Consider the following 13,972-nt stretch of genomic DNA (forward strand, 5'->3'; position numbering starts at 1 on the left):
CCTGTGAGTTGCACATCACCTCCAATGAGCAGCTGAGCTCTGAGTAGGAGGCCCTGCAGCAGCACCTAGAGAGGCAGACCAGCTGCTGGAGCAGCTGAAGCAAGTGCAGGCCCCACCAACTGTCAGGACCAGGTGGTGCCCCCAAAGTGGCAGGACACCCTCAAGTGCCTGAAAGTGACCAGACCACAGGAGGAGAGCCTGCAGGCCCAGCTGAGCTTCCTGGCTTTCCATGGGGAAGGGAAAGTTGAGAGCCCTGGAGAAGCAAAAGGTGAGGAGGCAACTCCCCCAGACATGACCATCGCAGAGGATGGAGACATCCCCCAAACCGAGAGGGACGTGGATCTGGGGGCGCTCTCCATGGCTGAAATCCACAGGGAGAAACTCCTGCACCAAGAGTGGCAGGCCCACTGCAGGTGCCCAGTCCACTTGGCAGCTCAGTGCCAGAGAAAGCTGGAGCCACTGGCCCCCCACCCTGTGAGCTGGCACCACAGCATATGTGAGGATGGGAAGCAGGATACGTGGGCATCCGAGAAGAAAATCTGCTTTGTCCACGACCTGCCTGTTGATGTGGACTTCTGGAATCCAGTGGATGAGAACCACCATTGATGCACCCAGCTGTTGGCACACATCCACACCATCGAGGACTCCCTCGTGGTGTGTAAAGAGCAGATGTTAATCCTGTGAGCTGTGCCCGGAGAAAGCTGAGCACATGTGCTGGCTGTCCCAGGAGAAGATGAAAAGGAGAGAGCTGTGGGAGCCCCTGTGAAGGGGAAGGCATGGACAGCAGGCACCAGATGCCAGCACAGGCTGAGTCCCCCGCCACCACCACCGCTTCAGACACCTCAGACTCCGCGGTGGTCAAAATGAGGGAGGAGCAGAAAGGTTTGGAAGAATTGCCACTTCAAAGCAGTGTGGAAACTGCCAAGGACAGGTCGGGGTACCCTACCCCATAGAGGACTCCCCGATGGAGCACATCCTGCCACAGAAGCCACACATGCAGATCACCCACAGCTCACAGGCTCAGGCAAGGAGTATTCCCTCCCTTTATTCTGTAGACTGATGCAGATGATGACTCTCTATGTGACATACTGACTCTTAAAAGCCTCAGCAGCCACCACAAGTAGGTGGCCAGGTGGCCTTCTCTCAGGCCTCCATCTCCAGGTGATGGGAAGGGAAACTGAGGGTCAGGTAGGGCAGAGGCTTCTGGGAGGTGGCCCATATTCAAGTGACATCTAATGGACCATTCGTGGCCAGGGAAGAGGCCCATGTTATGCTTATCACAAAGAATGAATAGTTTTCAAAGGGAAAACAAGCCTCCAACAAACATTTGTTCTTCCCGTTCTGGGGCTTGAACTCAGTGCCTGGCCACTGTCCTTGAGCTCTTTTTCTCATGGCTAGCACTCCACCACTTGAGCCACAGTGCCACTTCTTGTTTTCTGATGGTTCATCGAGGATAAGAGTCTCACATACTTTCCTGCCCAAGATGGCTTTGAACCGAGGTCCTCTAGATCTCAACTTCCAGAGTAGCTAGGATGACAGGCATGTGCCACCAGTGCCCAGCATGTGATTCCTTTTGAAGGCATCTTGGCTATTCTGTAAAAGGAGCCCCCAAAGGGTCTGGATAGACCTTGACCCAGTCAAGGAGCTGGGATAGGGGAAGGCTGATGTTCTAGCAATTCTGTTCCCCAAAATAAAAGATGCCAGCTGGTGTTTGATGCATCAAATACCTAGGTCAACAGCCACCAGGCTTAGTGGGGAAAAGGTAAAGAATACCCAAAGATGGCAGTGTAGAAATCTCTGATTTTGCATGCATGTGGTGTGTGTGTGTGTGTGTGTGTGTGTGTGTGTGTGTGTGTGTGTGTGTGTGTGAACTCAGGGCCTAGGGCCTAGGCTCTATTCCTGAGTTTTCTTGCTCAAGGTTAGTGCTCTTCTACTTGAGCCACAGCCCCACTTGCTTTTTGATGGTTAATTGTAGGTAAGATTCTCAAGTACATTCCTGTCCAGGGTGGCTTCGAAGCATGATAGGGGCCCAGGGAAGCAAGAGTAAACACAACTCCCAGGTACAATCCCTATGGTGGGTGACTCCTGCCCCCTTGTAGCCAGATGCAGGACATGTGGCCCCGTGCCATCGTGGGGGACTATTGTCATGTAGAGTTCAATTGGGGGAAGTGACCAGGGCCAAGCTGACTTTTGCCCACCCTGAATGCTGATTCCAGAGCAGATCTGTTCCATCCTATGCCAAGAGAGCTCCAGGAGGCCTGGCTTCCAGGGACACAAAGAAGGACAGGTCAGCTCCAGGCCAAGCTAAGAGCCTTTGGCCATGGACACCACAACTTGGCCTTCCTGATCACTGTAAGGCCTGTCAAAGAACAACCCCCACCTCCCAAAAAAACAAAATTGGAGCCATGTCTCAGAGTGGTTGAGCTCTAACATTGAACCAAAGAGCTCAGAGACAGGGCCCCACGCTGTGAGTTCAAGACCCCCAGCTGACCCTCCCCCATAAAACAGGTTAACTAAAGGTGAACTAGTAGGATTTGTGAAGTGTTTCTGAAGAATGGTAATACAGAAGAAAGCACCCTAATTCTAATGACAGCTGAACTTGTGACATATAGCTATGTGCTGAGTCCTTCACAGAGTGCTATTTTCTGGGTCCTTCCCACATGGGGGTTTTGTGCTGAGTCCTCCAAAAGCATTTGTGTGCTGAGTCATCACAAAGGGTGCTATATTATGAGTCTTTTAGAAGAGTGGGTCTTGCTGGGTTTTTCAAAGGGTGCTGTGTGCTGAGTCCATTAAATAATGTACTTTATGCTGAGTCCTTCAAAAGGTGCAGTGTGCTAATTCATCCCAAAGGGTGCTATGTGCTGAGCCCTTGAGAAGGGAGGGGCAGGGGAATTTTTCAATGGGTGCTGTGGGCTGAGTCCTTTACACAGAGTACTTTTGCTGAGTCCTTCAAAGGGGGCTGTATGCTGAGTCATCCCAATGGGTGCACTGTGCTGCATCCTTGAGAAGAGTCGGTTGAGGTGAGTTTTTCAAGTGCTATGTGCCGAGTCCTTTAAATGGGGTGCTCTGTACTGTCCTTCAAATGGTGCTGTGTGTTGAGCCCTTCCACAGGGTGGTATATGCTGAGTCCTTCAAAACTCTGCTATGTGCTGAGTTTTGTAAAGGGTGCTGTGCACTGAATGCTTTACACAGGGTGCTACATACTCAGCCCTTCAAAGAGTGGTGTGTGTGGAGCCTTAACACAGGGTGCTATGTGATGAGTCCTGGAAAAGAGTTCTACGTGCTGAGTTTTTCAAAGCGTGCCATGAACTGAGTCCTATACACTGCATGCTATGGACTTCCTCCTTCAAAGGGAGCTGTATGTTGAGTTATCCCAAAGGTTACTATATGCTAAGTGCTTCAAAGGGCACACTGTGCTGAGTCCTTTACACAGGGTGCTTTGTGCTGTTTTTTGAAGTGTTCTGTGTGCTGAGTCATCCCAAAGGGTGCTTTGTTCTGAGGTAGTTATCCCCAACAATCTCTCTCTCTCTCTCTCTCTCTCTCTCTCTCTCTCTCTCTCTCTCTCGCTCACACACACACACACACACACACACACACACACAGACACCTACATTCACACACACAGGGGTCACCGTGTACCTGCTTGATGTGTGGAGTGGAGAGGAATGGAGGAGAGTCCCCTCCAGTGGTGGGGCTGAGGGGAGATTTGATTCCTTGGGCAAGTGTTAAGGTTGGCGGGGAGTGCTGAGCTGAGGTGAGGCTGCAATTCCCATGGCCTGGAAGCCTTAGGGCCCAGGCGGGGCTGCTCTTGTAGGCAAGGGTGGGGGGCGGGGCTGAGGGGAGTAGGGGGGGTTGAGGAGAGGAGGGGTTGGGGGAGAGGGTAGGAGGAGGCAGGGCCCAGAGGGCTCACTGTGGTAGCAGTGGCCAGGGGCTCTCAGTGGCAGGCAGGCCTGCGTGGAGGGGTTGAAGTGGCCCACAAGAGGAGTGGAAGCAGAGAGAGAGAGAGAGAGCAGAGAGGAGTAAGTACATGCACGAGAGGAAGTGGCTTCAGTGGCTGGCTGAGGCCTCAATTGAAGTGAAGGTCGTGACTGGGAGCGCAGAGCATGAGGAACTAGCACAGCAGACACATCACCTCAAGCAGCCCCATGGTGGCGTGGTGGCCATGGGCTGTCCCAAGTCCAAGGTGCCAATTATCATGGTGGTGGCAGTGGCCACAGAGGAGGAGGCCACTGAGGAGGAGGTAGCTAAAGAGGCAACCTTGGAGGCAGCAGTGGCAGGGGTGATGGCGGCATCGGCGGAAACAGGTCTGGCTGTGGATGAGGCAGGAGTTGAGTTGTCTGCAGCTGAAGGGGAGGAGAGGCCACGCTTGCCATACCATGAGCCCTCAGATCCCGCCTCTCCCTCCCAGGCCCTCCCCAAGGTGCGGTGTTTCAAAAATGGCACTGCTAGCCTAGACGCGGCTTGCCTCTCTCAGTTTCCCAGCTGAGATAATGTGCCACTGGCTGGCTTGTTTCAGTGACCCGGTCCAGGTCCCTGGTCCTTGGATTCTGGGCCTGCCGCACCTGGAGCCACTGCCTACAGCTTCTCCCAGCAGCACACGTGAGTGGCCACCCTGTGGGCCCACACCCTGGGACCCCATTGTCCAGTGAACCCCTCAACCCCCCCTCACAGTCTCCCCCATTCTGCGAACCCGGACCCGACCCGTGCCTCCCGCCTCCCCACTCCTGTCCCACCTGTGCCTCCCCTGCATCCCATAGTACACCCTGGCTCTGCCGCAAATGCACCCCAGGTGTGGGGGGTGGGGGTGGGTGGAAACCCGAGGATCCCTCTCATGTCCCTAGTGGCCAGCGTCCCAGGAAAAGGGAAGATGCAGGGTTGGGTGAGGAGGGGGCGACAGAGAGATCCTGGCCTGGAGTAATGGAGCCACACAGCCACCCATCTGCACCCTTCCTCACCTTGGTGGGAACCTGGTGGCTTCAGTCAGAGGTGGGGAGCAGCATCTCCAAACCTGCCTTCTCAGGTCTTTTCCTTTATTTCTGGGGGTGCTGGTGTTGGATGTAGAAGATAGACCCCCTTGCTGTGTGAGCCCTTGTCCTCTATGCTTGGTCACCCTTTCACCTGTGGAGGGTCCCAGAAGAGCCCACTAGGGAGGTGAGGACACTGGGGGGTCAGATAGAAGATGAATATCTGGGAGAAACACACCCCCTCTCACCCACTCCCAGCCTATTCTCCCCACCCCAGCTGTCATCAGTTCTCACAGGGTGATCACATTTCCCAGCTCTGCCAGAATCTGCTGGTGCTCCCGGTCCATCTGGTCTCCTCATCCTCCCCAAAAATGCACCAAGTCGCCCAGAAGCATCTAGGCTGGAAGTAGGAAGTCCATCCATGTATGTAACATTTAGGAGCCCATCCATTTCCCCAATACCGCCCCCATCCCAGGTCAGACACCCCTCTGGGGGAACCATGAACCCCTGCTTGTTATCTGTCCTGGCTCTGAGGAGCCACCTGTCTCAGCACTCCTTTATCCAGCATCCTGGCCTAGGGTTTTGGTTTATGTGGAGTTAAGGTTTGTTGTTCTCAAGAGGAAGATTCTGACCCTGGAGAAAGGGAGAGGCAGGGTGGTTCTTTTTTATTAGAGTGGTTCTCCCCTTTGGTGGGATCCCCTGGTTCTGACAAGGGAACCCCATGCCCCAGCTTGTATATTGTCCCAGATGAGGAACTGACAAACTCAGGAGAGGCACTGTTCTGAGTGTGTGTGTGTGTGTGTGTGTGTGTGTGTGTATGAGAGAAAGAAAGAGAGAGAGAGAGAGAAAGGGTGGGAGAGGAGGGAGAGAGATCATCTTTCAACTTGTATAGCATGACTGTGCTCAGGTGAGCGATCAGTTGGCAAATTTCAGGTGCTGCATGGACCAGTCTTCTGTCACAGGTCTGGATTTTGTGTGTGTGTGTGTGTGTGTGTGTGTGTGTGTGTGTGTGTGTGTGTGTGTGCGTGTGTGCATGTTGGGAGAGCAGGGATATGAGGACAATGGAAACATATTTAAGTCACCATGTCTAAAAAGAGCAAAAGCATTTTATTTTTGTGCATGTGTATTGTTCTTTTGTCATCAATGCCAAGTATGATCCCAGCCACAATTTTTATTTTCTCCTTCACTGTTACATGAATAGTTTGGGGAAGGTTTCAGTAGATGTTCCTTTCCACCTCTTTCCACCTCTCTCTTCCCCTTTCCTGTAGCTCACAGTAGCTTCTGGGTCTGCGTGGGTCTCCACTTGGAGGTCTGTGTGAATCACAAACCAGAGTGGACACCTGTCCTTCTGTCTTCAGGCTGGTGAGGCAAGTGTGACCACAGCCAAACTCATACAGCCAGACAACCTGCTCTGGTGTGTAGAGTTGGAGCTAATTCAAGGGTTGGGAATGTGTCTGCCAAACATAATTAGGGAATGAGATGGGGGGAGTAGGGCAGAAGATGTGAAGCTAGGAGGGTCTGGTGGGTGGCGAATGGTGTGACATAGCAGATGGTTCACCACAAACAAGGATGAGAGGGGAACCTTACCCAGGGCTTTGTCGGTGTCCATGGGAATCTGGGCAGGGGGCTTCAGGCCCCCACTGGTGGCCTGGATTCCCTCCTAGGGCAGTGCACCAGTGGGCAGTCCTCCCTGGAGTCCTGTAGACTCCAATCTGTGTCCTGCCTCAGCTGTTTCCAGCTGGGCAGTGGTAGGCAAGTGCGTTCCCCCTGCTGAAGCCTGCACGGTATCAGGCCATGGGCAATTAGGTAGGGCTGGCTGAATGCCACTTTCTGTTACCTGCTGTAGGCTGTCTGGAAGGAAAAGGGGACCACTGACTTTGGAAGCCTTTAAGTTTGATTGGGACAACTGAAATGCCAGCTTTTCCAGGATTTTTTCTTTAAGCTGGCAATTACTACTAATGATTGGGATTATGGGTCAAATTAGATGGACCATTTCAGCTGCCAAACAATGATGTACAAGGCGGCATAGGCAGAGTTCCCAAGCCAGATCGTCTCCTGTCAGGAACATCCTGCTTTGACTCCCTTCCTCCAGAAGTTACTGATTCTCCTCTGGTTCTCTCTAGGGTGACCACCACAGTCAAGGACATCATGGGGAGCAGAGATCGTGACCTCGCAATCCCCAGGTTGCCAGCTGTGAGCAGAGACGATTCCCAGCACTGCACTAGAATCTTGGAGATTCAGAGAACTGGGAACCCTCAAGGATTCTTTCTCTGCAACATGAAACTTGGGGGCCGGATGTGGTAGACCATCCTGTCTGGCCCCAGGGGGAGGAGAGGAGGCTCCTTGAGCCAGGCTTTCACTTCATGTGCCTCATTCACACCTGAGGGTGGAATTGAGTGCCAAACTGTGAGTTAGCCGCTGGACAAAGATTTTTGAGAAGAGAGGCATCGAAGAGCCCCAGAATCCAGCAAGTACATCGTGGCTCACATCCTCAGAGCCAAAAGAGTTAAGTGCGGTGGCTCCAGGAGGGCAGGAAGTGGGGCGAGGGAGAACTGTGGAAGAGCTACTTCAGGCTTCAACAAATCCCCCACTAACCCCTCCACCCCCAGGATGCTTATCTGAGTTGGATGGGAGTTTTCTGTAGTATTGTCATAGAGAGATGCTCATTTATTTATCCAACAAACCGTTAAAGTGTGTGCCAGGTCCAGGAATCATAGATGATGAAATGTTCTAGTGCTGGTTCCACAGCACATGAAATCTTGGTTTGAGCTTGATGCCGGTGCTTCACACCTGTCATACTAGCTACTTAGGAGGCTGAGATGGGAGGACTGAGGCTTAAGTCCCAGGAAGAAAAGCCTGTAAAACTCTTATCTCCAACAAACTACCAAAAAGAAAACGCCAGAAGTGGATGAGTGGCTCAAGCTGTAGACTGTTGGCCTTGAGTAAAAAGGCTTAGGGACAGCACCCAGGCTCTGAGTTCAAGGCCCAGGAGTGACACAAAGAAAGGAAAGAGAAAGAGGAGGGAAGGATGGAGGGAGAAAAGGAGGAAAGGAAAGAAGAACGGAATATGTAAGCCTTGGTTTGGAGTCCCTGGATCAAAGGAGCCAACCACTCACAATCTCTGTGGGGACAGTTTCAGAGCCTAAAGCCAGTATGTAGGATGAAGCCACGGACCCCTCAGGAACTTCATGACATCCAGGAGCTGTGTGGTCGCCGACTGCAGAGGGAAACAGCCTTGGGTAGACCCTAGGGCTCAGGGTGTGTCACCAAATTTCAGTCTTCCCTGGGCCACCGAGTTTATTTTCTAGTCAGATAAGAAGAAATTGTCCAAAGTATGGGGAGGTATAGGCTGAGGGAGTGTCAAGAGGAGGGTGGCAAGTGCTAAGCAAGAAGATGAAGAGGGAGGATGATCCCAGGTCAGGTGTGTCAGGCCATTGGAGCCATAACCTCATCTAACAACTTAGACCATCAGTGATAGAGACTTTGACCCAGCCACATGGCTGTTAAAAGTCTTGGCACTTTGGGTTTACCATTGACCAGCTGGCTGTCATCCACTGCTGGATGCCTGTGTGGTACATCCTTGGGGACTGGGACTTTTGCTGGCTCAATCTGAAGATGACACCCCCAGTGTTCATTCCTCAACCAGAGACAGAGGTAAGCCTGCCACTGGCACAGGACATCCAGAGAATGAGGGGGGAAGTCAGACCCTTGTTGCCCCAAGACTTCCTCTAGGGGACTATAGAGCCCTGTGACTGCCATTCTCAGAGATAGAGGTGGGTCCCTTTGCTGGCTCAAACTTTAGTCCAGATGGCAGATCTGGGATTCAGAGGGGGCCGACTGAAGGTGGGGCAGGGCTGGGTAGGGGGTGGTGGGAAAACCAGAGGCACTGAGCTCTGAGCAGGGTTGTTTCATTGAGGATAGTCACAACCCAGGAACATTCCTGGGATGGATAGGCCTTTTCTCCTTCCCGAGAGAGAGGGACCTACAGCCCTTCAGTCTGCATCCCTTGACCAAGAAATCCTTTCAATCCCATATTTTGTGGCTGGATAACTAGACCTCAACTGAATGCCCGCCCAGTGTCGAGGGATCTTGAGGCCTTGATGAGGTCACGGGATCCTCAGTATGAGATTGTACTTGAACGTCCTGACTTGGTGCATGGTCTGTCCCATCTAAGACTGACATAATCTAGGACATAGAATGTAGAGAATCAGAGCAGGATGGGGTCTATTCTGTGAGTCTTGAGTATTACATGTGAGCTTTGAGCTCCCGTGTGCCTACCTGCTTCCCTTTCTTGGGTAGGTCTATGCTAGAAAAAGTTTATAGCTAGGGCCTGGGTCCCATCCCTTGTGTTACGCTCAAAGCTAGCACACTGCCATTTGAGCCACAGCTCCACTTCCAATTTTTTGGGGTGTTTAATTAGAGATAAGAGTTCTCATGGACTTTGCTGAGAAGGGTGCATCCAACTGCAGTCCTCAGATCTCAGTCTCCTGAAGGGATAGGATGACAGGCTTGGAAAAGTATCTTTGGCCAGGTGCCGGTGTCTCATGGCTATCATCCTAAGTACTCAAGAGCAGAAATCTGAGGATCACGGTTCAACTCAAAGCCAGCTTGGGGGGGTGGGGTGCAGAGGAAAGACCCCAGACCTGACCCTCCCGGGGGACATTTGTTCTTGTGACAGAGCCAAGTCATTGCTGTGGATAAGGTGGAAGCTGCCATCAGACTGACCTGGAACAATGCTCAAAGATAGGTAGGCTGTTGAAGTATCAAATCCACTCATGTCTGCTTCCCACTCCCAACAAGGAGGTGCAGTGTGGGTGGCCCAACCCTGGGCCTAATGGATTATAAATGGATGATGGTGGTCAGGAGCTTGTGGCTCCCACCCATCAACCTGGCTATTCAGGAGTCTGAGGGCTGATGGTCGTGACTCAAACCAGCCCGGGCAGAAAAGTCCGTGAGATTCTTATCTCCCATAAACCACCTATCTCCCCCAATCCCACACACACAAAAAAGCCAGATGTGGTGGTGTAACTCAAGTGGTAGAGCCTCAGCCTTCAACAAAAGAAGCTCAGGGATAACACCCAGGCCCTGAATCCAAGCCCTAGGGCTCACACAATCATAATAAAATAAATGAACAGTGTCCACCTTTTATCTGACTACCAAGAAAGATGGATTCAGTCTTCGAGCTGGTTGGTACTTCTAGCCAAAGATAAGGGGCTTCCCTTAATGTTCCCATTAACCTCTCCTTCTCGCCATTATCTGTCCAGGCTTCCATTGCAGGACAGAATTCGGATCTTCCCCCTGGATATGACTTTAAGTACCCTTGCCCATCCACCTTCCTTGGGGTCAGGAACCTTTATGCACTCCCTGCTGGGAGGATGAGGCACCACAGAGATAAGGGTAGATATCCCTGACACTTACACACACACACACACACACACACACACACACACACACACACACACACACACAAATACCCCTAGCCAACTCAGACTAGCCTTTTCCAAAGACACTTTATCTCTTTGGATTAACTGACATAGGAGAGGGTTTTGATCCCCAGTAACTGATTATTTTAAATTGGGCTTGCTAGTTGACTGGAGATAAACAAGAGCAAAAAAAAAAAAAAAAAAAGCATTTGGTGCCTCTCACCTGGGGCTCAGGCTCATCCCTGTCATACTGGCTACTCAGGAGACTGAGACCTGAGGATCACTATTTGAACCCAGCCATAAGCTGAAAAGCCCGTGAGACTCTACTCTCCATGGAATCACCAAAAAGCCAGAAGTGGAGCTGTGGCTCAAAAGGTAGAGCACCAGCCTTGAGCAATAAAACTCAGAAAGTCTGCTCCCAGATCTTCAGTTCAAGCCCACACAAAGAAATGGCCCTGTCTTATAACCACAGACTACGTGGGCTTCGAGTGCCCTCTCACGGAGTGTGATAAAACACCTGTCCCTGTGTGGTGTATCAGGGCCTTCAGAAATCCAGCAGTGGAACCCAGGCCTGGCCTCTTTGTGTACTCTCAACCCACACTGGCCAGAAGGCAGAGTGTGACAAAGCCGGCAGCCTGCAGAGCGGAGAGGCTCCAGCTCTGGCAAGATCGAAATGGGCTTCTTGGAGGCAGCACTTGGAAAGGGGGTCCTGCTTAAGAAGGAGGATCTGACAGGAAACACAGAGAGAAAAGGTGCTGCAGATGATGGACAGCATAGCAGAGCATGTTCATTTCCAGCTAGGGCTGCAGGTGAGAGACTCGGTACATTTGTGTGAGTCTTGGTATAGATGTGCGAGATTGTCCCGATACAGTTCTCCAAGGGATCTTAGTGACATGTGGATGTCTATGCCCTGAAGCTCTTAGTAAATCCATCTATGCTTTGTGTCTCCTTCTTTGACAGAGGAGAGCTGGACAATCTTCTGCCCTGAACACCCCTGGACCCAGTTATCAGCAACCCTCCCAACGTCTTCCACCAGGACATGGAGCAGCTGGCCCCAGAAATCCGCAGGTCCTGTTGGGTGGTGTGGGGGGATACAGGTCAGGCCCCAGAACTCCTGGTGGGTCTGATCTTCCCTGGACGACCAGTCCATCCAGAGGAGGCAGATGGGAACTTAGAGAGGGCTAGTGATGTGGAGGGGACCCTTTAAAGCCTATGGCCCTACCCAAATTCTCAGCCTCCCTTTGCTGTCCCTGAGGGAGGTAGAGGAGTGTCTAGGTGGTAGCATCTAGAGGAGAACTAATGGAAATTCTGAAGGACGAGATACCATAAGTTGTGTGCCAGTGGCTCATGCCTGTCATCCCATGCCTATCATCCTGGCCACTCGGGAGGCTGAGATCCAGAGGATCTCATTTCCCAGCCCAGGCAGTAAAGTACCACGAGAGCCTCATCTCCAATCCAACTGGAAATGGAACTGTGGCTCAAGTGTTAGAGCACTGGCCTTGAGGAATAATAGACATCAGAGACAGTAGCCAAGCATTGAGTTCAAGCCCCTCAACAAGAAAGAAAGAAAGAAAGAAAGAAAGAAAGAAAGAAAGAAAGAAAGAAAGAAAGAAAGAAAGAAAGAAAGAAAGAAAGAAAGAAAGAAAGAAGGAAAGAAGGAAAGAAGGAAAGAAGGAAAGAAAGAAAGAAAGAAAGAAAGAAAGAAAGAAAGAAAGAAAGAAAGAAAGAAGGAAGGAAAGAAGGAAGGAAAGAAAGAAAGAAGGAAAGAAAGAAGGAAAGAAAGCCACCCCTTCTTTGCTTATAAGAGATGGTGAAGTAGTAGGGGTGCTGTGGTTGGGAGAACAGGTGCTGGCCTCACTATACAGACAATTCTAAGAACTCCCCAGGTTTGCCCCAATGTGAAGCCACAGCACAGTGGGCAGTGCCTTACCAAGAACTCCAGAGGTCATGGCCTGTGGCAGGCAGAGACTGGATGAATTGTAGCAGGTGTGGGATGGTAGAGGCTGAGATCTGAGGATCGCGGTTCAAAGCCAGCTTGGGCAGGAAAATTTCTGAGACTTTATCTCCATTGAACCACCAGAAAGCCAGAAGTGGCACTGTGGCTCCAGTGGTAGAGCACTCACCTTTAGTTGAGGAGCTGAGGGACTGCGCACAGGCCCAGAGTTCAAACCCCATGACCGACAACCAAAAATAAGGTAGCTGAGATTTCTGCATAATGGTGTGTACATTTAGGAAATACCAAGCTATGTTATGAGCCATTCCAGACTTGTGAGAGGCCCTGAGTTTTGTCTACAGTTGGTCTGAGGATAGTAGTGCCATCTTCTTGAGGGTGGGATTGTCAGGGTGTTCAGGGTCTGCTGAGGCCTTGGGCTACCTGTGTGCATGTTTGTGTGTGTGTGTGTGTGTGTGCGTGTGTGTGTGTATTTCCCTCATCTTCCTCTGCCCCCTTCCTGAGCTGCCTCTTTCTGACCTCGGATGGTGCCCCTCCTCCACACTGACCTTGCCCTTTAACCTCCTATCAGAGTCAACAGTGAGTCCTAAATTGCCAGAGGCCTGGATTCCAGCTTTTCTTTGGGTCTCAAATCCAGCCGGGATTCTGGGTCAGCAGGGCCGGCTGGCATAAGTTCTCCTCTGCCTCTGGGGGGGCCTTAGTCATGTGATGTCCTGTCCTTTTCCTCAGCTGGGTCTCTGGCTCACATCCCTCCCTGCATGCTGGCAGTGGAGTGGGGGAAGGAGGGTTTGTGGTGGCTCTGGCCAACTCGAGCTTGATAGCTGACTGAAGGCTGCCCAAGCAAGGAGGATCCGGTGTTACATGGGATTTGAGGTCAAGGTGGCTTGGAAGTATCCATCGGTGTCTAAGAAATGTCAACGTACCTTGTTGCAGCAAAGTCTATCTTCCCACCCCAGCTTAGCCTCTTATGTCCTTCTAGAAAATTCTGGATGCCCAGAATACAGATGCACACACTTTAAATTCCAGGTCCAGGAAACTGGGAGGATTAGAGACTAGTATGGCCAATACCTCAATGTTTTGGGACATTAGCCTTGACCTGGCTATGCCCCCCTTGCTGTACATTCACTTCTTAATCCAGTGCTGGCCACACACTGGCCACTTGTGGCAGTGCTGTAAAAGTGGCAGGAATGGAAGTGAGATCCAGGGTGACCAAAATCTGGATTTATGGCCTGATTCGGGGTGGAGTGGGGGCAAAGGGTATCTTAAAAAATCTTAGAGCTGGAACTCAGGGCCTAGGTGCAGTCTCTGAGCTTCTTTTGCTCAAAGCTGACACACTACCACTTGAACCACAGCCCAAATTTCATCTTTTTAAGTAATTTAATGGAGAGAAGAGTCACGGATTTCACTGCCTGGGATGGCTTCAAGCTGCTATCCTAAGAGCTCAGTTTCTTAAGTAGCTAGAATTTCTGGTATGAGCCATTGGGCCCTGCTAAGGATATTTGTGTGTGTGTGTGTGTTTTGTGTGTGTGTGTGTGTGTGTGTGTGTGTGTTTGCGTGTGTGCGTGTGTTTGTGTGTGTGCGTGTGTTTGTGTGAGGTTGCCGGCTTGAACTTGGAGCCTAGGTGGTATCCTTTA

Source organism: Dipodomys spectabilis, unplaced genomic scaffold (genome assembly GCF_019054845.1).
Source record: "Dipodomys spectabilis isolate Male_0828 unplaced genomic scaffold, ASM1905484v1 ptg000220l, whole genome shotgun sequence".
In the NCBI taxonomy this organism is placed as follows: domain Eukaryota; kingdom Metazoa; phylum Chordata; class Mammalia; order Rodentia; family Heteromyidae; genus Dipodomys; species Dipodomys spectabilis.